At 39.7% G+C, this 23,006-nt stretch overlaps 19 non-coding genes across 19 annotated transcripts; all 19 read left to right on the top strand.

Moving 5' to 3' along the window:
• Positions 1 to 14: 14 nt before the first annotated feature.
• Positions 15 to 133, top strand: LOC140028767 (5S ribosomal RNA). Its single transcript, XR_011832672.1, has one exon. It is a non-coding gene; the product is annotated as a 5S ribosomal RNA (ribosomal RNA).
• A 1,125-nt stretch (positions 134 to 1,258) lies between these two features.
• Positions 1,259 to 1,377, top strand: LOC140028768 (5S ribosomal RNA). Its single transcript, XR_011832673.1, has one exon. It is a non-coding gene; the product is annotated as a 5S ribosomal RNA (ribosomal RNA).
• A 1,125-nt stretch (positions 1,378 to 2,502) lies between these two features.
• LOC140028769 (5S ribosomal RNA) lies at positions 2,503 to 2,621 on the top strand. The gene has a single exon (XR_011832674.1). It is a non-coding gene; the product is annotated as a 5S ribosomal RNA (ribosomal RNA).
• Positions 2,622 to 3,756: 1,135 nt separating this feature from the next.
• LOC140028770 (5S ribosomal RNA) lies at positions 3,757 to 3,875 on the top strand. The gene has a single exon (XR_011832675.1). It is a non-coding gene; the product is annotated as a 5S ribosomal RNA (ribosomal RNA).
• Positions 3,876 to 5,010: 1,135 nt separating this feature from the next.
• On the top strand, positions 5,011 to 5,129 carry LOC140028771 (5S ribosomal RNA). The gene has a single exon (XR_011832676.1). It is a non-coding gene; the product is annotated as a 5S ribosomal RNA (ribosomal RNA).
• Positions 5,130 to 6,254: 1,125 nt separating this feature from the next.
• On the top strand, positions 6,255 to 6,373 carry LOC140028773 (5S ribosomal RNA). The gene has a single exon (XR_011832678.1). It is a non-coding gene; the product is annotated as a 5S ribosomal RNA (ribosomal RNA).
• Positions 6,374 to 7,498: 1,125 nt separating this feature from the next.
• LOC140028774 (5S ribosomal RNA) lies at positions 7,499 to 7,617 on the top strand. The gene has a single exon (XR_011832679.1). It is a non-coding gene; the product is annotated as a 5S ribosomal RNA (ribosomal RNA).
• A 1,135-nt stretch (positions 7,618 to 8,752) lies between these two features.
• On the top strand, positions 8,753 to 8,871 carry LOC140028775 (5S ribosomal RNA). The gene has a single exon (XR_011832680.1). It is a non-coding gene; the product is annotated as a 5S ribosomal RNA (ribosomal RNA).
• Positions 8,872 to 10,006: 1,135 nt separating this feature from the next.
• LOC140028776 (5S ribosomal RNA) lies at positions 10,007 to 10,125 on the top strand. The gene has a single exon (XR_011832681.1). It is a non-coding gene; the product is annotated as a 5S ribosomal RNA (ribosomal RNA).
• Positions 10,126 to 11,260: 1,135 nt separating this feature from the next.
• Positions 11,261 to 11,379, top strand: LOC140028777 (5S ribosomal RNA). The gene has a single exon (XR_011832682.1). It is a non-coding gene; the product is annotated as a 5S ribosomal RNA (ribosomal RNA).
• A 1,135-nt stretch (positions 11,380 to 12,514) lies between these two features.
• LOC140028778 (5S ribosomal RNA) lies at positions 12,515 to 12,633 on the top strand. The gene has a single exon (XR_011832683.1). It is a non-coding gene; the product is annotated as a 5S ribosomal RNA (ribosomal RNA).
• Positions 12,634 to 13,758: 1,125 nt separating this feature from the next.
• LOC140028779 (5S ribosomal RNA) lies at positions 13,759 to 13,877 on the top strand. Its single transcript, XR_011832684.1, has one exon. It is a non-coding gene; the product is annotated as a 5S ribosomal RNA (ribosomal RNA).
• Positions 13,878 to 15,002: 1,125 nt separating this feature from the next.
• Positions 15,003 to 15,121, top strand: LOC140028780 (5S ribosomal RNA). The gene has a single exon (XR_011832685.1). It is a non-coding gene; the product is annotated as a 5S ribosomal RNA (ribosomal RNA).
• Positions 15,122 to 16,256: 1,135 nt separating this feature from the next.
• On the top strand, positions 16,257 to 16,375 carry LOC140028781 (5S ribosomal RNA). Its single transcript, XR_011832686.1, has one exon. It is a non-coding gene; the product is annotated as a 5S ribosomal RNA (ribosomal RNA).
• A 1,135-nt stretch (positions 16,376 to 17,510) lies between these two features.
• On the top strand, positions 17,511 to 17,629 carry LOC140028782 (5S ribosomal RNA). The gene has a single exon (XR_011832687.1). It is a non-coding gene; the product is annotated as a 5S ribosomal RNA (ribosomal RNA).
• Positions 17,630 to 18,764: 1,135 nt separating this feature from the next.
• On the top strand, positions 18,765 to 18,883 carry LOC140028784 (5S ribosomal RNA). The gene has a single exon (XR_011832689.1). It is a non-coding gene; the product is annotated as a 5S ribosomal RNA (ribosomal RNA).
• Positions 18,884 to 20,018: 1,135 nt separating this feature from the next.
• On the top strand, positions 20,019 to 20,137 carry LOC140028785 (5S ribosomal RNA). The gene has a single exon (XR_011832690.1). It is a non-coding gene; the product is annotated as a 5S ribosomal RNA (ribosomal RNA).
• Positions 20,138 to 21,272: 1,135 nt separating this feature from the next.
• Positions 21,273 to 21,391, top strand: LOC140028786 (5S ribosomal RNA). The gene has a single exon (XR_011832691.1). It is a non-coding gene; the product is annotated as a 5S ribosomal RNA (ribosomal RNA).
• A 1,125-nt stretch (positions 21,392 to 22,516) lies between these two features.
• LOC140028787 (5S ribosomal RNA) lies at positions 22,517 to 22,635 on the top strand. The gene has a single exon (XR_011832692.1). It is a non-coding gene; the product is annotated as a 5S ribosomal RNA (ribosomal RNA).
• The last annotated feature ends 371 nt before the right edge of the window (positions 22,636 to 23,006 follow it).

Here is a 23,006-nt window from a genome sequence, read left to right on the forward strand (position 1 = left end):
GAAAGGAACATGGCGGGTGCGATCATACCAGCACTAATGCACCGGATCCCATCAGAACTCCGAAGTTAAGCGTGCTTGGGCGAGAGTAGTACTAGGATGGGTGACCCCCTGGGAAGTCCTCGTGTTGCACCCCTCTCTTTTTTGTTTCGAAATCCAAATTTCCTATTCGTTCTTTATCCTGTAGTAATTTAGCTCCGTCGGAACGATTGCTTAATATTTTGCTTCTTGTCGAAGCGTGAAGGAGGATCTGAAGGCGCGAGACAAATCAGGAACGGTACGGCTCGATCAAAGCCCGGATCGTCGCTCAAATTTGTCGGCGCAAATGTATCACCGCAACTAGGGGTGGCAATTTTCGACACGACCTGAAAACACGACACGAACCTAACACGAAATTAATGGGTTTGGGTTGAGGTTTCGGGAATTCGGGTCAGAATCGGGTTGGACCCGATGAACCCGAAAAGAAAACCGGTCGATTTCGGGTCAACCCGTGGTGACCTGATATGACCCGTTTACGAATTAAAAATAATTTAATAAACATAAAAATAATTTTATCTAACTAAACTAAGTTATTCTTTTTTTCAAAGGCATTAATTACTTAATCCTAAACGAATTTATTTAATTTGTGTGAAGTTGAAATTATTATACTTGGACAAATAATATATTATATTATTTTTCACTTTTGTATTGTTTTAATTTATTTTATATTTTGCTTGGGATAAAACACTTTTACGGTGTTTAATTTATTTTAGATTTGATTTGGAATCATTTATTTAAATTTTTATTACTTGATTATGTAATTAGTTTTGTGAGAAATTGATTTTATTAGAAATTACAGTGATAAATTAATAAATTAAAATTAAGTTTCGGGTCATTTCGGGTCGACCCGCCGCCCCGTAAACCTGAAATTTTCGGGTTCGGGTCAGCATACCTGACCCGTCACGGGTTGGCGGGTCGGGGTTCGGGTCAACAGAATTTCTGGCGGGTCTGTTGACCCGAACCCGACCCGCCAACCTGATTTGGACCCGAATTGCCACCCCTAACTGCAAGCGTGAAGGATTGATTTCGTGATAATTTAGAGTTGCGGGATGAGGGAAAAAAACAGGGTGCAAATCAATAACAAAAAAAAATATAAAGTAAATAAATAAAAGGATAAGAGGAAAATGCTTGAATTGACGCTTAAAATGAATTTCGGTCTAGAAAAGCCACACTGCTTCGCAGGACGGGGTAGTTTAAAAGAATAAAGCGAAAGGAAAATGGCGGGTGCGATCATACCAGCACTAATGCACCGGATCCCATCAGAACTCCGAAGTTAAGCGTGCTTGGGCGAGAGTAGTACTAGGATGGGTGACCCCCTGGGAAGTCCTCGTGTTGCACCCCTCTCTTTTTTGTTTCGAAATCCAAATTTCCTATTCGTTCTTTATCCTGTAGTAATTTAGCTCCGTCGGAACGATTGCTTAATATTTTGCTTCTTGTCGAAGCGTGAAGGAGGATCTGAAGGCGCGAGACAAATCAGGAACGGTACGGCTCGATCAAAGCCCGGATCGTCGCTCAAATTTGTCGGCGCAAATGTATCACCGCAACTAGGGGTGGCAATTTTCGACACGACCTGAAAACACGACACGAACCTAACACGAAATTAATGGGTTTGGGTTGAGGTTTCGGGAATTCGGGTCAGAATCGGGTTGGACCCGATGAACCCGAAAAGAAAACCGGTCGATTTCGGGTCAACCCGTGGTGACCTGATATGACCCGTTTACGAATTAAAAATAATTTAATAAACATAAAAATAATTTTATCTAACTAAACTAAGTTATTCTTTTTTTCAAAGGCATTAATTACTTAATCCTAAACGAATTTATTTAATTTGTGTGAAGTTGAAATTATTATACTTGGACAAATAATATATTATATTATTTTTCACTTTTGTATTGTTTTAATTTATTTTATATTTTGCTTGGGATAAAACACTTTTACGGTGTTTAATTTATTTTAGATTTGATTTGGAATCATTTATTTAAATTTTTATTACTTGATTATGTAATTAGTTTTGTGAGAAATTGATTTTATTAGAAATTACAGTGATAAATTAATAAATTAAAATTAAGTTTCGGGTCATTTCGGGTCGACCCGCCGCCCCGTAAACCTGAAATTTTCGGGTTCGGGTCAGCATACCTGACCCGTCACGGGTTGGCGGGTCGGGGTTCGGGTCAACAGAATTTCTGGCGGGTCTGTTGACCCGAACCCGACCCGCCAACCTGATTTGGACCCGAATTGCCACCCCTAACTGCAAGCGTGAAGGATTGATTTCGTGATAATTTAGAGTTGCGGGATGAGGGAAAAAAACAGGGTGCAAATCAATAACAAAAAAAAATATAAAGTAAATAAATAAAAGGATAAGAGGAAAATGCTTGAATTGACGCTTAAAATGAATTTCGGTCTAGAAAAGCCACACTGCTTCGCAGGACGGGGTAGTTTAAAAGAATAAAGCGAAAGGAACATGGCGGGTGCGATCATACCAGCACTAATGCACCGGATCCCATCAGAACTCCGAAGTTAAGCGTGCTTGGGCGAGAGTAGTACTAGGATGGGTGACCCCCTGGGAAGTCCTCGTGTTGCACCCCTCTCTTTTTTGTTTCGAAATCCAAATTTCCTATTCGTTCTTTATCCTGTAGTAATTTAGCTCCGTTGGAACGATTGCTTAATATTTTGCTTCTTGTCGAAGCGTGAAGGAGGATCTGAAGGCGCGAGACAAATCAGGAACGGTACGGCTCGATCAAAGCCCGGATCGTCGCTCAAATTTGTCGGCGCAAATGTATCACCGCAACTAGGGGTGGCAATTTTCGACACGACCTGAAAATACGACACGAACCAAACACGAAATTAATGGGTTTGGGTTGAGGTTTCGGGAATTCGGGTCAGAATCGGGTTGGACCCGATGAACCCGAAAAGAAAACCGGTCGATTTCGGGTCAACCCGTGGTGACCTGATATGACCCGATATGACCCGTTTACGAATTAAAAATAATTTAATAAACATAAAAATAATTTTATCTAACTAAACTAAGTTATTCTTTTTTTCAAAGGCATTAATTACTTAATCCTAAACGAATTTATTTAATTTGTGTGAAGTTGAAATTATTATACTTGGACAAATAATATATTATATTATTTTTCACTTTTGTATTGTTTTAATTTATTTTATATTTTGCTTGGGATAAAACACTTTTACGGTGTTTAATTTATTTTAGATTTGATTTGGAATCATTTATTTAAATTTTTATTACTTGATTATGTAATTAGTTTTGTGAGAAATTGATTTTATTAGAAATTACAGTGATAAATTAATAAATTAAAATTAAGTTTCGGGTCATTTCGGGTCGACCCGCCGCCCCGTAAACCTGAAATTTTCGGGTTCGGGTCAGCATACCTGACCCGTCACGGGTTGGCGGGTCGGGGTTCGGGTCAACAGATTTTCTGGCGGGTCTGTTGACCCGAACCCGACCCGCCAACCTGATTTGGACCCGAATTGCCACCCCTAACTGCAAGCGTGAAGGATTGATTTCGTGATAATTTAGAGTTGCGGGATGAGGGAAAAAAACAGGGTGCAAATCAATAACAAAAAAAAATATAAAGTAAATAAATAAAAGGATAAGAGGAAAATGCTTGAATTGACGCTTAAAATGAATTTCGGTCTAGAAAAGCCACACTGCTTCGCAGGACGGGGTAGTTTAAAAGAATAAAGCGAAAGGAACATGGCGGGTGCGATCATACCAGCACTAATGCACCGGATCCCATCAGAACTCCGAAGTTAAGCGTGCTTGGGCGAGAGTAGTACTAGGATGGGTGACCCCCTGGGAAGTCCTCGTGTTGCACCCCTCTCTTTTTTGTTTCGAAATCCAAATTTCCTATTCGTTCTTTATCCTGTAGTAATTTAGCTCCGTCGGAACGATTGCTTAATATTTTGCTTCTTGTCGAAGCGTGAAGGAGGATCTGAAGGCGCGAGACAAATCAGGAACGGTACGGCTCGATCAAAGCCCGGATCGTCGCTCAAATTTGTCGGCGCAAATGTATCACCGCAACTAGGGGTGGCAATTTTCGACACGACCTGAAAACACGACACGAACCTAACACGAAATTAATGGGTTTGGGTTGAGGTTTCGGGAATTCGGGTCAGAATCGGGTTGGACCCGATGAACCCGAAAAGAAAACCGGTCGATTTCGGGTCAACCCGTGGTGACCTGATATGACCCGATATGACCCGTTTACGAATTAAAAATAATTTAATAAACATAAAAATAATTTTATCTAACTAAACTAAGTTATTCTTTTTTTCAAAGGCATTAATTACTTAATCCTAAACGAATTTATTTAATTTGTGTGAAGTTGAAATTATTATACTTGGACAAATAATATATTATATTATTTTTCACTTTTGTATTGTTTTAATTTATTTTATATTTTGCTTGGGATAAAACACTTTTACGGTGTTTAATTTATTTTAGATTTGATTTGGAATCATTTATTTAAATTTTTATTACTTGATTATGTAATTAGTTTTGTGAGAAATTGATTTTATTAGAAATTACAGTGATAAATTAATAAATTAAAATTAAGTTTCGGGTCATTTCGGGTCGACCCGCCGCCCCGTAAACCTGAAATTTTCGGGTTCGGGTCAGCATACCTGACCCGTCACGGGTTGGCGGGTCGGGGTTCGGGTCAACAGATTTTCTGGCGGGTCTGTTGACCCGAACCCGACCCGCCAACCTGATTTGGACCCGAATTGCCACCCCTAACTGCAAGCGTGAAGGATTGATTTCATGATAATTTAGAGTTGCGGGATGAGGGAAAAAAACAGGGTGCAAATCAATAACAAAAAAAAATATAAAGTAAATAAATAAATGGATAAGAGGAAAATGCTTGAATTGACGCTTAAAATGAATTTCGGTCTACAAAACCCACACTGCTTCGCAGGACGGGGTAGTTTAAAAGAATAAAGCGAAAGGAACATGGCGGGTGCGATCATACCAGCACTAATGCACCGGATCCCATCAGAACTCCGAAGTTAAGCGTGCTTGGGCGAGAGTAGTACTAGGATGGGTGACCCCCTGGGAAGTCCTCGTGTTGCACCCCTCTCTTTTTTGTTTCGAAATCCAAATTTCCTATTCGTTCTTTATCCTGTAGTAATTTAGCTCCGTCGGAACGATTGCTTAATATTTTGCTTCTTGTCGAAGCGTGAAGGAGGATCTGAAGGCGCGAGACAAATCAGGAACGGTACGGCTCGATCAAAGCCCGGATCGTCGCTCAAATTTGTCGGCGCAAATGTATCACCGCAACTAGGGGTGGCAATTTTCGACACGACCTGAAAACACGACACGAACCTAACACGAAATTAATGGGTTTGGGTTGAGGTTTCGGGAATTCGGGTCAGAATCGGGTTGGACCCGATGAACCCGAAAAGAAAACCGGTCGATTTCGGGTCAACCCGTGGTGACCTGATATGACCCGTTTACGAATTAAAAATAATTTAATAAACATAAAAATAATTTTATCTAACTAAACTAAGTTATTCTTTTTTTCAAAGGCATTAATTACTTAATCCTAAACGAATTTATTTAATTTGTGTGAAGTTGAAATTATTATACTTGGACAAATAATATATTATATTATTTTTCACTTTTGTATTGTTTTAATTTATTTTATATTTTGCTTGGGATAAAACACTTTTACGGTGTTTAATTTATTTTAGATTTGATTTGGAATCATTTATTTAAATTTTTATTACTTGATTATGTAATTAGTTTTGTGAGAAATTGATTTTATTAGAAATTACAGTGATAAATTAATAAATTAAAATTAAGTTTCGGGTCATTTCGGGTCGACCCGCCGCCCCGTAAACCTGAAATTTTCGGGTTCGGGTCAGCATACCTGACCCGTCACGGGTTGGCGGGTCGGGGTTCGGGTCAACAGATTTTCTGGCGGGTCTGTTGACCCGAACCCGACCCGCCAACCTGATTTGGACCCGAATTGCCACCCCTAACTGCAAGCGTGAAGGATTGATTTCGTGATAATTTAGAGTTGCGGGATGAGGGAAAAAAACAGGGTGCAAATCAATAACAAAAAAAAATATAAAGTAAATAAATAAAAGGATAAGAGGAAAATGCTTGAATTGACGCTTAAAATGAATTTCGGTCTAGAAAAGCCACACTGCTTCGCAGGACGGGGTAGTTTAAAAGAATAAAGCGAAAGGAAAATGGCGGGTGCGATCATACCAGCACTAATGCACCGGATCCCATCAGAACTCCGAAGTTAAGCGTGCTTGGGCGAGAGTAGTACTAGGATGGGTGACCCCCTGGGAAGTCCTCGTGTTGCACCCCTCTCTTTTTTGTTTCGAAATCCAAATTTCCTATTCGTTCTTTATCCTGTAGTAATTTAGCTCCGTCGGAACGATTGCTTAATATTTTGCTTCTTGTCGAAGCGTGAAGGAGGATCTGAAGGCGCGAGACAAATCAGGAACGGTACGGCTCGATCAAAGCCCGGATCGTCGCTCAAATTTGTCGGCGCAAATGTATCACCGCAACTAGGGGTGGCAATTTTCGACACGACCTGAAAACACGACACGAACCTAACACGAAATTAATGGGTTTGGGTTGAGGTTTCGGGAATTCGGGTCAGAATCGGGTTGGACCCGATGAACCCGAAAAGAAAACCGGTCGATTTCGGGTCAACCCGTGGTGACCTGATATGACCCGTTTACGAATTAAAAATAATTTAATAAACATAAAAATAATTTTATCTAACTAAACTAAGTTATTCTTTTTTTCAAAGGCATTAATTACTTAATCCTAAACGAATTTATTTAATTTGTGTGAAGTTGAAATTATTATACTTGGACAAATAATATATTATATTATTTTTCACTTTTGTATTGTTTTAATTTATTTTATATTTTGCTTGGGATAAAACACTTTTACGGTGTTTAATTTATTTTAGATTTGATTTGGAATCATTTATTTAAATTTTTATTACTTGATTATGTAATTAGTTTTGTGAGAAATTGATTTTATTAGAAATTACAGTGATAAATTAATAAATTAAAATTAAGTTTCGGGTCATTTCGGGTCGACCCGCCGCCCCGTAAACCTGAAATTTTCGGGTTCGGGTCAGCATACCTGACCCGTCACGGGTTGGCGGGTCGGGGTTCGGGTCAACAGATTTTCTGGCGGGTCTGTTGACCCGAACCCGACCCGCCAACCTGATTTGGACCCGAATTGCCACCCCTAACTGCAAGCGTGAAGGATTGATTTCATGATAATTTAGAGTTGCGGGATGAGGGAAAAAAACAGGGTGCAAATCAATAACAAAAAAAAATATAAAGTAAATAAATAAAAGGATAAGAGGAAAATGCTTGAATTGACGCTTAAAATGAATTTCGGTCTAGAAAAGCCACACTGCTTCGCAGGACGGGGTAGTTTAAAAGAATAAAGCGAAAGGAACATGGCGGGTGCGATCATACCAGCACTAATGCACCGGATCCCATCAGAACTCCGAAGTTAAGCGTGCTTGGGCGAGAGTAGTACTAGGATGGGTGACCCCCTGGGAAGTCCTCGTGTTGCACCCCTCTCTTTTTTGTTTCGAAATCCAAATTTCCTATTCGTTCTTTATCCTGTAGTAATTTAGCTCCGTCGGAACGATTGCTTAATATTTTGCTTCTTGTCGAAGCGTGAAGGAGGATCTGAAGGCGCGAGACAAATCAGGAACGGTACGGCTCGATCAAAGCCCGGATCGTCGCTCAAATTTGTCGGCGCAAATGTATCACCGCAACTAGGGGTGGCAATTTTCGACACGACCTGAAAACACGACACGAACCTAACACGAAATTAATGGGTTTGGGTTGAGGTTTCGGGAATTCGGGTCAGAATCGGGTTGGACCCGATGAACCCGAAAAGAAAACCGGTCGATTTCGGGTCAACCCGTGGTGACCTGATATGACCCGATATGACCCGTTTACGAATTAAAAATAATTTAATAAACATAAAAATAATTTTATCTAACTAAACTAAGTTATTCTTTTTTTCAAAGGCATTAATTACTTAATCCTAAACGAATTTATTTAATTTGTGTGAAGTTGAAATTATTATACTTGGACAAATAATATATTATATTATTTTTCACTTTTGTATTGTTTTAATTTATTTTATATTTTGCTTGGGATAAAACACTTTTACGGTGTTTAATTTATTTTAGATTTGATTTGGAATCATTTATTTAAATTTTTATTACTTGATTATGTAATTAGTTTTGTGAGAAATTGATTTTATTAGAAATTACAGTGATAAATTAATAAATTAAAATTAAGTTTCGGGTCATTTCGGGTCGACCCGCCGCCCCGTAAACCTGAAATTTTCGGGTTCGGGTCAGCATACCTGACCCGTCACGGGTTGGCGGGTCGGGGTTCGGGTCAACAGATTTTCTGGCGGGTCTGTTGACCCGAACCCGACCCGCCAACCTGATTTGGACCCGAATTGCCACCCCTAACTGCAAGCGTGAAGGATTGATTTCGTGATAATTTAGAGTTGCGGGATGAGGGAAAAAAACAGGGTGCAAATCAATAACAAAAAAAAATATAAAGTAAATAAATAAAAGGATAAGAGGAAAATGCTTGAATTGACGCTTAAAATGAATTTCGGTCTAGAAAAGCCACACTGCTTCGCAGGACGGGGTAGTTTAAAAGAATAAAGCGAAAGGAACATGGCGGGTGCGATCATACCAGCACTAATGCACCGGATCCCATCAGAACTCCGAAGTTAAGCGTGCTTGGGCGAGAGTAGTACTAGGATGGGTGACCCCCTGGGAAGTCCTCGTGTTGCACCCCTCTCTTTTTTGTTTCGAAATCCAAATTTCCTATTCGTTCTTTATCCTGTAGTAATTTAGCTCCGTCGGAACGATTGCTTAATATTTTGCTTCTTGTCGAAGCGTGAAGGAGGATCTGAAGGCGCGAGACAAATCAGGAACGGTACGGCTCGATCAAAGCCCGGATCGTCGCTCAAATTTGTCGGCGCAAATGTATCACCGCAACTAGGGGTGGCAATTTTCGACACGACCTGAAAATACGACACGAACCTAACACGAAATTAATGGGTTTGGGTTGAGGTTTCGGGAATTCGGGTCAGAATCGGGTTGGACCCGATGAACCCGAAAAGAAAACCGGTCGATTTCGGGTCAACCCGTGGTGACCTGATATGACCCGATATGACCCGTTTACGAATTAAAAATAATTTAATAAACATAAAAATAATTTTATCTAACTAAACTAAGTTATTCTTTTTTTCAAAGGCATTAATTACTTAATCCTAAACGAATTTATTTAATTTGTGTGAAGTTGAAATTATTATACTTGGACAAATAACATATTATATTATTTTTCACTTTTGTATTGTTTTAATTTATTTTATATTTTGCTTGGGATAAAACACTTTTACGGTGTTTAATTTATTTTAGATTTGATTTGGAATCATTTATTTAAATTTTTATTACTTGATTATGTAATTAGTTTTGTGAGAAATTGATTTTATTAGAAATTACAGTGATAAATTAATAAATTAAAATTAAGTTTCGGGTCATTTCGGGTCGACCCGCCGCCCCGTAAACCTGAAATTTTCGGGTTCGGGTCAGCATACCTGACCCGTCACGGGTTGGCGGGTCGGGGTTCGGGTCAACAGATTTTCTGGCGGGTCTGTTGACCCGAACCCGACCCGCCAACCTGATTTGGACCCGAATTGCCACCCCTAACTGCAAGCGTGAAGGATTGATTTCGTGATAATTTAGAGTTGCGGGATGAGGGAAAAAAACAGGGTGCAAATCAATAACAAAAAAAAATATAAAGTAAATAAATAAAAGGATAAGATGAAAATGCTTGAATTGACGCTTAAAATGAATTTCGGTCTAGAAAAGCCACACTGCTTCGCAGGACGGGGTAGTTTAAAAGAATAAAGCGAAAGGAACATGGCGGGTGCGATCATACCAGCACTAATGCACCGGATCCCATCAGAACTCCGAAGTTAAGCGTGCTTGGGCGAGAGTAGTACTAGGATGGGTGACCCCCTGGGAAGTCCTCGTGTTGCACCCCTCTCTTTTTTGTTTCGAAATCCAAATTTCCTATTCGTTCTTTATCCTGTAGTAATTTAGCTCCGTCGGAACGATTGCTTAATATTTTGCTTCTTGTCGAAGCGTGAAGGAGGATCTGAAGGCGCGAGACAAATCAGGAACGGTACGGCTCGATCAAAGCCCGGATCGTCGCTCAAATTTGTCGGCGCAAATGTATCACCGCAACTAGGGGTGGCAATTTTCGACACGACCTGAAAACACGACACGAACCAAACACGAAATTAATGGGTTTGGGTTGAGGTTTCGGGAATTCGGGTCAGAATCGGGTTGGACCCGATGAACCCGAAAAGAAAACCGGTCGATTTCGGGTCAACCCGTGGTGACCTGATATGACCCGATATGACCCGTTTACGAATTAAAAATAATTTAATAAACATAAAAATAATTTTATCTAACTAAACTAAGTTATTCTTTTTTTCAAAGGCATTAATTACTTAATCCTAAACGAATTTATTTAATTTGTGTGAAGTTGAAATTATTATACTTGGACAAATAACATATTATATTATTTTTCACTTTTGTATTGTTTTAATTTATTTTATATTTTGCTTGGGATAAAACACTTTTACGGTGTTTAATTTATTTTAGATTTGATTTGGAATCATTTATTTAAATTTTTATTACTTGATTATGTAATTAGTTTTGTGAGAAATTGATTTTATTAGAAATTACAGTGATAAATTAATAAATTAAAATTAAGTTTCGGGTCATTTCGGGTCGACCCGCCGCCCCGTAAACCTGAAATTTTCGGGTTCGGGTCAGCATACCTGACCCGTCACGGGTTGGCGGGTCGGGGTTCGGGTCAACAGATTTTCTGGCGGGTCTGTTGACCCGAACCCGACCCGCCAACCTGATTTGGACCCGAATTGCCACCCCTAACTGCAAGCGTGAAGGATTGATTTCGTGATAATTTAGAGTTGCGGGATGAGGGAAAAAAACAGGGTGCAAATCAATAACAAAAAAAAATATAAAGTAAATAAATAAAAGGATAAGAGGAAAATGCTTGAATTGACGCTTAAAATGAATTTCGGTCTAGAAAAGCCACACTGCTTCGCAGGACGGGGTAGTTTAAAAGAATAAAGCGAAAGGAACATGGCGGGTGCGATCATACCAGCACTAATGCACCGGATCCCATCAGAACTCCGAAGTTAAGCGTGCTTGGGCGAGAGTAGTACTAGGATGGGTGACCCCCTGGGAAGTCCTCGTGTTGCACCCCTCTCTTTTTTGTTTCGAAATCCAAATTTCCTATTCGTTCTTTATCCTGTAGTAATTTAGCTCCGTCGGAACGATTGCTTAATATTTTGCTTCTTGTCGAAGCGTGAAGGAGGATCTGAAGGCGCGAGACAAATCAGGAACGGTACGGCTCGATCAAAGCCCGGATCGTCGCTCAAATTTGTCGGCGCAAATGTATCACCGCAACTAGGGGTGGCAATTTTCGACACGACCTGAAAACACGACACGAACCTAACACGAAATTAATGGGTTTGGGTTGAGGTTTCGGGAATTCGGGTCAGAATCGGGTTGGACCCGATGAACCCGAAAAGAAAACCGGTCGATTTCGGGTCAACCCGTGGTGACCTGATATGACCCGATATGACCCGTTTACGAATTAAAAATAATTTAATAAACATAAAAATAATTTTATCTAACTAAACTAAGTTATTCTTTTTTTCAAAGGCATTAATTACTTAATCCTAAACGAATTTATTTAATTTGTGTGAAGTTGAAATTATTATACTTGGACAAATAATATATTATATTATTTTTCACTTTTGTATTGTTTTAATTTATTTTATATTTTGCTTGGGATAAAACACTTTTACGGTGTTTAATTTATTTTAGATTTGATTTGGAATCATTTATTTAAATTTTTATTACTTGATTATGTAATTAGTTTTGTGAGAAATTGATTTTATTAGAAATTACAGTGATAAATTAATAAATTAAAATTAAGTTTCGGGTCATTTCGGGTCGACCCGCCGCCCCGTAAACCTGAAATTTTCGGGTTCGGGTCAGCATACCTGACCCGTCACGGGTTGGCGGGTCGGGGTTCGGGTCAACAGATTTTCTGGCGGGTCTGTTGACCCGAACCCGACCCGCCAACCTGATTTGGACCCGAATTGCCACCCCTAACTGCAAGCGTGAAGGATTGATTTCATGATAATTTAGAGTTGCGGGATGAGGGAAAAAAACAGGGTGCAAATCAATAACAAAAAAAAATATAAAGTAAATAAATAAATGGATAAGAGGAAAATGCTTGAATTGACGCTTAAAATGAATTTCGGTCTACAAAACCCACACTGCTTCGCAGGACGGGGTAGTTTAAAAGAATAAAGCGAAAGGAACATGGCGGGTGCGATCATACCAGCACTAATGCACCGGATCCCATCAGAACTCCGAAGTTAAGCGTGCTTGGGCGAGAGTAGTACTAGGATGGGTGACCCCCTGGGAAGTCCTCGTGTTGCACCCCTCTCTTTTTTGTTTCGAAATCCAAATTTCCTATTCGTTCTTTATCCTGTAGTAATTTAGCTCCGTCGGAACGATTGCTTAATATTTTGCTTCTTGTCGAAGCGTGAAGGAGGATCTGAAGGCGCGAGACAAATCAGGAACGGTACGGCTCGATCAAAGCCCGGATCGTCGCTCAAATTTGTCGGCGCAAATGTATCACCGCAACTAGGGGTGGCAATTTTCGACACGACCTGAAAACACGACACGAACCTAACACGAAATTAATGGGTTTGGGTTGAGGTTTCGGGAATTCGGGTCAGAATCGGGTTGGACCCGATGAACCCGAAAAGAAAACCGGTCGATTTCGGGTCAACCCGTGGTGACCTGATATGACCCGTTTACGAATTAAAAATAATTTAATAAACATAAAAATAATTTTATCTAACTAAACTAAGTTATTCTTTTTTTCAAAGGCATTAATTACTTAATCCTAAACGAATTTATTTAATTTGTGTGAAGTTGAAATTATTATACTTGGACAAATAATATATTATATTATTTTTCACTTTTGTATTGTTTTAATTTATTTTATATTTTGCTTGGGATAAAACACTTTTACGGTGTTTAATTTATTTTAGATTTGATTTGGAATCATTTATTTAAATTTTTATTACTTGATTATGTAATTAGTTTTGTGAGAAATTGATTTTATTAGAAATTACAGTGATAAATTAATAAATTAAAATTAAGTTTCGGGTCATTTCGGGTCGACCCGCCGCCCCGTAAACCTGAAATTTTCGGGTTCGGGTCAGCATACCTGACCCGTCACGGGTTGGCGGGTCGGGGTTCGGGTCAACAGATTTTCTGGCGGGTCTGTTGACCCGAACCCGACCCGCCAACCTGATTTGGACCCGAATTGCCACCCCTAACTGCAAGCGTGAAGGATTGATTTCGTGATAATTTAGAGTTGCGGGATGAGGGAAAAAAACAGGGTGCAAATCAATAACAAAAAAAAATATAAAGTAAATAAATAAAAGGATAAGAGGAAAATGCTTGAATTGACGCTTAAAATGAATTTCGGTCTAGAAAAGCCACACTGCTTCGCAGGACGGGGTAGTTTAAAAGAATAAAGCGAAAGGAAAATGGCGGGTGCGATCATACCAGCACTAATGCACCGGATCCCATCAGAACTCCGAAGTTAAGCGTGCTTGGGCGAGAGTAGTACTAGGATGGGTGACCCCCTGGGAAGTCCTCGTGTTGCACCCCTCTCTTTTTTGTTTCGAAATCCAAATTTCCTATTCGTTCTTTATCCTGTAGTAATTTAGCTCCGTCGGAACGATTGCTTAATATTTTGCTTCTTGTCGAAGCGTGAAGGAGGATCTGAAGGCGCGAGACAAATCAGGAACGGTACGGCTCGATCAAAGCCCGGATCGTCGCTCAAATTTGTCGGCGCAAATGTATCACCGCAACTAGGGGTGGCAATTTTCGACACGACCTGAAAACACGACACGAACCTAACACGAAATTAATGGGTTTGGGTTGAGGTTTCGGGAATTCGGGTCAGAATCGGGTTGGACCCGATGAACCCGAAAAGAAAACCGGTCGATTTCGGGTCAACCCGTGGTGACCTGATATGACCCGTTTACGAATTAAAAATAATTTAATAAACATAAAAATAATTTTATCTAACTAAACTAAGTTATTCTTTTTTTCAAAGGCATTAATTACTTAATCCTAAACGAATTTATTTAATTTGTGTGAAGTTGAAATTATTATACTTGGACAAATAATATATTATATTATTTTTCACTTTTGTATTGTTTTAATTTATTTTATATTTTGCTTGGGATAAAACACTTTTACGGTGTTTAATTTATTTTAGATTTGATTTGGAATCATTTATTTAAATTTTTATTACTTGATTATGTAATTAGTTTTGTGAGAAATTGATTTTATTAGAAATTACAGTGATAAATTAATAAATTAAAATTAAGTTTCGGGTCATTTCGGGTCGACCCGCCGCCCCGTAAACCTGAAATTTTCGGGTTCGGGTCAGCATACCTGACCCGTCACGGGTTGGCGGGTCGGGGTTCGGGTCAACAGATTTTCTGGCGGGTCTGTTGACCCGAACCCGACCCGCCAACCTGATTTGGACCCGAATTGCCACCCCTAACTGCAAGCGTGAAGGATTGATTTCATGATAATTTAGAGTTGCGGGATGAGGGAAAAAAACAGGGTGCAAATCAATAACAAAAAAAAATATAAAGTAAATAAATAAAAGGATAAGAGGAAAATGCTTGAATTGACGCTTAAAATGAATTTCGGTCTAGAAAAGCCACACTGCTTCGCAGGACGGGGTAGTTTAAAAGAATAAAGCGAAAGGAACATGGCGGGTGCGATCATACCAGCACTAATGCACCGGATCCCATCAGAACTCCGAAGTTAAGCGTGCTTGGGCGAGAGTAGTACTAGGATGGGTGACCCCCTGGGAAGTCCTCGTGTTGCACCCCTCTCTTTTTTGTTTCGAAATCCAAATTTCCTATTCGTTCTTTATCCTGTAGTAATTTAGCTCCGTCGGAACGATTGCTTAATATTTTGCTTCTTGTCGAAGCGTGAAGGAGGATCTGAAGGCGCGAGACAAATCAGGAACGGTACGGCTCGATCAAAGCCCGGATCGTCGCTCAAATTTGTCGGCGCAAATGTATCACCGCAACTAGGGGTGGCAATTTTCGACACGACCTGAAAACACGACACGAACCTAACACGAAATTAATGGGTTTGGGTTGAGGTTTCGGGAATTCGGGTCAGAATCGGGTTGGACCCGATGAACCCGAAAAGAAAACCGGTCGATTTCGGGTCAACCCGTGGTGACCTGATATGACCCGATATGACCCGTTTACGAATTAAAAATAATTTAATAAACATAAAAATAATTTTATCTAACTAAACTAAGTTATTCTTTTTTTCAAAGGCATTAATTACTTAATCCTAAACGAATTTATTTAATTTGTGTGAAGTTGAAATTATTATACTTGGACAAATAATATATTATATTATTTTTCACTTTTGTATTGTTTTAATTTATTTTATATTTTGCTTGGGATAAAACACTTTTACGGTGTTTAATTTATTTTAGATTTGATTTGGAATCATTTATTTAAATTTTTATTACTTGATTATGTAATTAGTTTTGTGAGAAATTGATTTTATTAGAAATTACAGTGATAAATTAATAAATTAAAATTAAGTTTCGGGTCATTTCGGGTCGACCCGCCGCCCCGTAAACCTGAAATTTTCGGGTTCGGGTCAGCATACCTGACCCGTCACGGGTTGGCGGGTCGGGGTTCGGGTCAACAGATTTTCTGGCGGGTCTGTTGACCCGAACCCGACCCGCCAACCTGATTTGGACCCGAATTGCCACCCCTAACTGCAAGCGTGAAGGATTGATTTCGTGATAATTTAGAGTTGCGGGATGAGGGAAAAAAACAGGGTGCAAATCAATAACAAAAAAAAATATAAAGTAAATAAATAAAAGGATAAGAGGAAAATGCTTGAATTGACGCTTAAAATGAATTTCGGTCTAGAAAAGCCACACTGCTTCGCAGGACGGGGTAGTTTAAAAGAATAAAGCGAAAGGAACATGGCGGGTGCGATCATACCAGCACTAATGCACCGGATCCCATCAGAACTCCGAAGTTAAGCGTGCTTGGGCGAGAGTAGTACTAGGATGGGTGACCCCCTGGGAAGTCCTCGTGTTGCACCCCTCTCTTTTTTGTTTCGAAATCCAAATTTCCTATTCGTTCTTTATCCTGTAGTAATTTAGCTCCGTCGGAACGATTGCTTAATATTTTGCTTCTTGTCGAAGCGTGAAGGAGGATCTGAAGGCGCGAGACAAATCAGGAACGGTACGGCTCGATCAAAGCCCGGATCGTCGCTCAAATTTGTCGGCGCAAATGTATCACCGCAACTAGGGGTGGCAATTTTCGACACGACCTGAAAATACGACACGAACCTAACACGAAATTAATGGGTTTGGGTTGAGGTTTCGGGAATTCGGGTCAGAATCGGGTTGGACCCGATGAACCCGAAAAGAAAACCGGTCGATTTCGGGTCAACCCGTGGTGACCTGATATGACCCGATATGACCCGTTTACGAATTAAAAATAATTTAATAAACATAAAAATAATTTTATCTAACTAAACTAAGTTATTCTTTTTTTCAAAGGCATTAATTACTTAATCCTAAACGAATTTATTTAATTTGTGTGAAGTTGAAATTATTATACTTGGACAAATAACATATTATATTATTTTTCACTTTTGTATTGTTTTAATTTATTTTATATTTTGCTTGGGATAAAACACTTTTACGGTGTTTAATTTATTTTAGATTTGATTTGGAATCATTTATTTAAATTTTTATTACTTGATTATGTAATTAGTTTTGTGAGAAATTGATTTTATTAGAAATTACAGTGATAAATTAATAAATTAAAATTAAGTTTCGGGTCATTTCGGGTCGACCCGCCGCCCCGTAAACCTGAAATTTTCGGGTTCGGGTCAGCATACCTGACCCGTCACGGGTTGGCGGGTCGGGGTTCGGGTCAACAGATTTTCTGGCGGGTCTGTTGACCCGAACCCGACCCGCCAACCTGATTTGGACCCGAATTGCCACCCCTAACTGCAAGCGTGAAGGATTGATTTCGTGATAATTTAGAGTTGCGGGATGAGGGAAAAAAACAGGGTGCAAATCAATAACAAAAAAAAATATAAAGTAAATAAATAAAAGGATAAGATGAAAATGCTTGAATTGACGCTTAAAATGAATTTCGGTCTAGAAAAGCCACACTGCTTCGCAGGACGGGGTAGTTTAAAAGAATAAAGCGAAAGGAACATGGCGGGTGCGATCATACCAGCACTAATGCACCGGATCCCATCAGAACTCCGAAGTTAAGCGTGCTTGGGCGAGAGTAGTACTAGGATGGGTGACCCCCTGGGAAGTCCTCGTGTTGCACCCCTCTCTTTTTTGTTTCGAAATCCAAATTTCCTATTCGTTCTTTATCCTGTAGTAATTTAGCTCCGTCGGAACGATTGCTTAATATTTTGCTTCTTGTCGAAGCGTGAAGGAGGATCTGAAGGCGCGAGACAAATCAGGAACGGTACGGCTCGATCAAAGCCCGGATCGTCGCTCAAATTTGTCGGCGCAAATGTATCACCGCAACTAGGGGTGGCAATTTTCGACACGACCTGAAAACACGACACGAACCTAACACGAAATTAATGGGTTTGGGTTGAGGTTTCGGGAATTCGGGTCAGAATCGGGTTGGACCCGATGAACCCGAAAAGAAAACCGGTCGATTTCGGGTCAACCCGTGGTGACCTGATATGACCCGATATGACCCGTTTACGAATTAAAAATAATTTAATAAACATAAAAATAATTTTATCTAACTAAACTAAGTTATTCTTTTTTTCAAAGGCATTAATTACTTAATCCTAAACGAATTTATTTAATTTGTGTGAAGTTGAAATTATTATACTTGGACAAATAATATATTATATTATTTTTCACTTTTGTATTGTTTTAATTTATTTTATATTTTGCTTGGGATAAAACACTTTTACGGTGTTTAATTTATTTTAGATTTGATTTGGAATCATTTATTTAAATTTTTATTACTTGATTATGTAATTAGTTTTGTGAGAAATTGATTTTATTAGAAATTACAGTGATAAATTAATAAATTAAAATTAAGTTTCGGGTCATTTCGGGTCGACCCGCCGCCCCGTAAACCTGAAATTTTCGGGTTCGGGTCAGCATACCTGACCCGTCACGGGTTGGCGGGTCGGCGTTCGGGTCAACAGATTTTCTGGCGGGTCTGTTGACCCGAACCCGACCCGCCAACCTGATTTGGACCCGAATTGCCACCCCTAACTGCAAGCGTGAAGGATTGATTTCGTGATAATTTAGAGTTGCGGGATGAGGGAAAAAAACAGGGTGCAAATCAATAACAAAAAAAAATATAAAGTAAATAAATAAAAGGATAAGAGGAAAATGCTTGAATTGACGCTTAAAATGAATTTCGGTCTAGAAAAGCCACACTGCTTCGCAGGACGGGGTAGTTTAAAAGAATAAAGCGAAAGGAACATGGCGGGTGCGATCATACCAGCACTAATGCACCGGATCCCATCAGAACTCCGAAGTTAAGCGTGCTTGGGCGAGAGTAGTACTAGGATGGGTGACCCCCTGGGAAGTCCTCGTGTTGCACCCCTCTCTTTTTTGTTTCGAAATCCAAATTTCCTATTCGTTCTTTATCCTGTAGTAATTTAGCTCCGTCGGAACGATTGCTTAATATTTTGCTTCTTGTCGAAGCGTGAAGGAGGATCTGAAGGCGCGAGACAAATCAGGAACGGTACGGCTCGATCAAAGCCCGGATCGTCGCTCAAATTTGTCGGCGCAAATGTATCACCGCAACTAGGGGTGGCAATTTTCGACACGACCTGAAAACACGACACGAACCTAACACGAAATTAATGGGTTTGGGTTGAGGTTTCGGGAATTCGGGTCAGAATCGGGTTGGACCCGATGAACCCGAAAAGAAAACCGGTCGATTTCGGGTCAACCCGTGGTGACCTGATATGACCCGATATGACCCGTTTACGAATTAAAAATAATTTAATAAACATAAAAATAATTTTATCTAACTAAACTAAGTTATTCTTTTTTTCAAAGGCATTAATTACTTAATCCTAAACGAATTTATTTAATTTGTGTGAAGTTGAAATTATTATACTTGGACAAATAACATATTATATTATTTTTCACTTTTGTATTGTTTTAATTTATTTTATATTTTGCTTGGGATAAAACACTTTTACGGTGTTTAATTTATTTTAGATTTGATTTGGAATCATTTATTTAAATTTTTATTACTTGATTATGTAATTAGTTTTGTGAGAAATTGATTTTATTAGAAATTACAGTGATAAATTAATAAATTAAAATTAAGTTTCGGGTCATTTCGGGTCGACCCGCCGCCCCGTAAACCTGAAATTTTCGGGTTCGGGTCAGCATACCTGACCCGTCACGGGTTGGCGGGTCGGGGTTCGGGTCAACAGATTTTCTGGCGGGTCTGTTGACCCGAACCCGACCCGCCAACCTGATTTGGACCCGAATTGCCACCCCTAACTGCAAGCGTGAAGGATTGATTTCGTGATAATTTAGAGTTGCGGGATGAGGGAAAAAAACAGGGTGCAAATCAATAACAAAAAAAAATATAAAGTAAATAAATAAAAGGATAAGAGGAAAATGCTTGAATTGACGCTTAAAATGAATTTCGGTCTAGAAAAGCCACACTGCTTCGCAGGACGGGGTAGTTTAAAAGAATAAAGCGAAAGGAACATGGCGGGTGCGATCATACCAGCACTAATGCACCGGATCCCATCAGAACTCCGAAGTTAAGCGTGCTTGGGCGAGAGTAGTACTAGGATGGGTGACCCCCTGGGAAGTCCTCGTGTTGCACCCCTCTCTTTTTTGTTTCGAAATCCAAATTTCCTATTCGTTCTTTATCCTGTAGTAATTTAGCTCCGTCGGAACGATTGCTTAATATTTTGCTTCTTGTCGAAGCGTGAAGGAGGATCTGAAGGCGCGAGACAAATCAGGAACGGTACGGCTCGATCAAAGCCCGGATCGTCGCTCAAATTTGTCGGCGCAAATGTATCACCGCAACTAGGGGTGGCAATTTTCGACACGACCTGAAAACACGACACGAACCTAACACGAAATTAATGGGTTTGGGTTGAGGTTTCGGGAATTCGGGTCAGAATCGGGTTGGACCCGATGAACCCGAAAAGAAAACCGGTCGATTTCGGGTCAACCCGTGGTGACCTGATATGACCCGATATGACCCGTTTACGAATTAAAAATAATTTAATAAACATAAAAATAATTTTATCTAACTAAACTAAGTTATTCTTTTTTTCAAAGGCATTAATTACTTAATCCTAAACGAATTTATTTAATTTGTGTGAAGTTGAAATTATTATACTTGGACAAATAACATATTATATTATTTTTCACTTTTGTATTGTTTTAATTTATTTTATATTTTGCTTGGGATAAAACACTTTTACGGTGTTTAATTTATTTTAGATTTGATTTGGAATCATTTATTTAAATTTTTATTACTTGATTATGTAATTAGTTTTGTGAGAAATTGATTTTATTAGAAATTACAGTGATAAATTAATAAATTAAAATTAAGTTTCGGGTCATTTCGGGTCGACCCGCCGCCCCGTAAACCTGAAATTTTCGGGTTCGGGTCAGCATACCTGACCCGTCACGGGTTGGCGGGTCGGGGTTCGGGTCAACAGATTTTCTGGCGGGTCTGTTGACCCGAACCCGACCCGCCAACCTGATTTGGACCCGAATTGCCACCCCTAACTGCAAGCGTGAAGGATTGATTTCGTGATAATTTAGAGTTGCGGGATGAGGGAAAAAAACAGGGTGCAAATCAATAACAAAAAAAAATATAAAGTAAATAAATAAAAGGATAAGAGGAAAATGCTTGAATTGACGCTTAAAATGAATTTCGGTCTAGAAAAGCCACACTGCTTCGCAGGACGGGGTAGTTTAAAAGAATAAAGCGAAAGGAACATGGCGGGTGCGATCATACCAGCACTAATGCACCGGATCCCATCAGAACTCCGAAGTTAAGCGTGCTTGGGCGAGAGTAGTACTAGGATGGGTGACCCCCTGGGAAGTCCTCGTGTTGCACCCCTCTCTTTTTTGTTTCGAAATCCAAATTTCCTATTCGTTCTTTATCCTGTAGTAATTTAGCTCCGTCGGAACGATTGCTTAATATTTTGCTTCTTGTCGAAGCGTGAAGGAGGATCTGAAGGCGCGAGACAAATCAGGAACGGTACGGCTCGATCAAAGCCCGGATCGTCGCTCAAATTTGTCGGCGCAAATGTATCACCGCAACTAGGGGTGGCAATTTTCGACACGACCTGAAAACACGACACGAACCTAACACGAAATTAATGGGTTTGGGTTGAGGTTTCGGGAATTCGGGTCAGAATCGGGTTGGACCCGATGAACCCGAAAAGAAAACCGGTCGATTTCGGGTCAACCCGTGGTGACCTGATATGACCCGTTTACGAATTAAAAATAATTTAATAAACATAAAAATAATTTTATCTAACTAAACTAAGTTATTCTTTTTTTCAAAGGCATTAATTACTTAATCCTAAACGAATTTATTTAATTTGTGTGAAGTTGAAATTATTATACTTGGACAAATAATATATTATATTATTTTTCACTTTTGTATTGTTTTAATTTATTTTATATTTTGCTTGGGATAAAACACTTTTACGGTGTTTAATTTATTTTAGATTTGATTTGGAATCATTTATTTAAATTTTTATTACTTGATTATGTAATTAGTTTTGTGAGAAATTGATTTTATTAGAAATTACAGTGATAAATTAATAAATTAAAATTAAGTTTCGGGTCATTTCGGGTCGACCCGCCGCCCCGTAAACCTGAAATTTTCGGGTTCGGGTCAGCATACCTGACCCGTCACGGGTTGGCGGGTCGGGGTTCGGGTCAACAGATTTTCTGGCGGGTCTGTTGACCCGAACCCGACCCGCCAACCTGATTTGGACCCGAATTGCCACCCCTAACTGCAAGCGTGAAGGATTGATTTCGTGATAATTTAGAGTTGCGGGATGAGGGAAAAAAACAGGGTGCAAATCAATAACAAAAAAAAATATAAAGTAAATAAATAAAAGGATAAGAGGAAAATGCTTGAATTGACGCTTAAAATGAATTTCGGTCTAGAAAAGCCACACTGCTTCGCAGGACGGGGTAGTTTAAAAGAATAAAGCGAAAGGAACATGGCGGGTGCGATCATACCAGCACTAATGCACCGGATCCCATCAGAACTCCGAAGTTAAGCGTGCTTGGGCGAGAGTAGTACTAGGATGGGTGACCCCCTGGGAAGTCCTCGTGTTGCACCCCTCTCTTTTTTGTTTCGAAATCCAAATTTCCTATTCGTTCTTTATCCTGTAGTAATTTAGCTCCGTCGGAACGATTGCTTAATATTTTGCTTCTTGTCGAAGCGTGAAGGAGGATCTGAAGGCGCGAGACAAATCAGGAACGGTACGGCTCGATCAAAGCCCGGATCGTCGCTCAAATTTGTCGGCGCAAATGTATCACCGCAACTAGGGGTGGCAATTTTCGACACGACCTGAAAACACGACACGAACCTAACACGAAATTAATGGGTTTGGGTTGAGGTTTCGGGAATTCGGGTCAGAATCGGGTTGGACCCGATGAACCCGAAAAGAAAACCGGTCGATTTCGGGTCAACCCGTGGTGACCTGATATGA

This window comes from Coffea arabica, chromosome 11e (assembly GCF_036785885.1).
Source record: "Coffea arabica cultivar ET-39 chromosome 11e, Coffea Arabica ET-39 HiFi, whole genome shotgun sequence".
Lineage (NCBI taxonomy): Eukaryota > Viridiplantae > Streptophyta > Magnoliopsida > Gentianales > Rubiaceae > Coffea > Coffea arabica.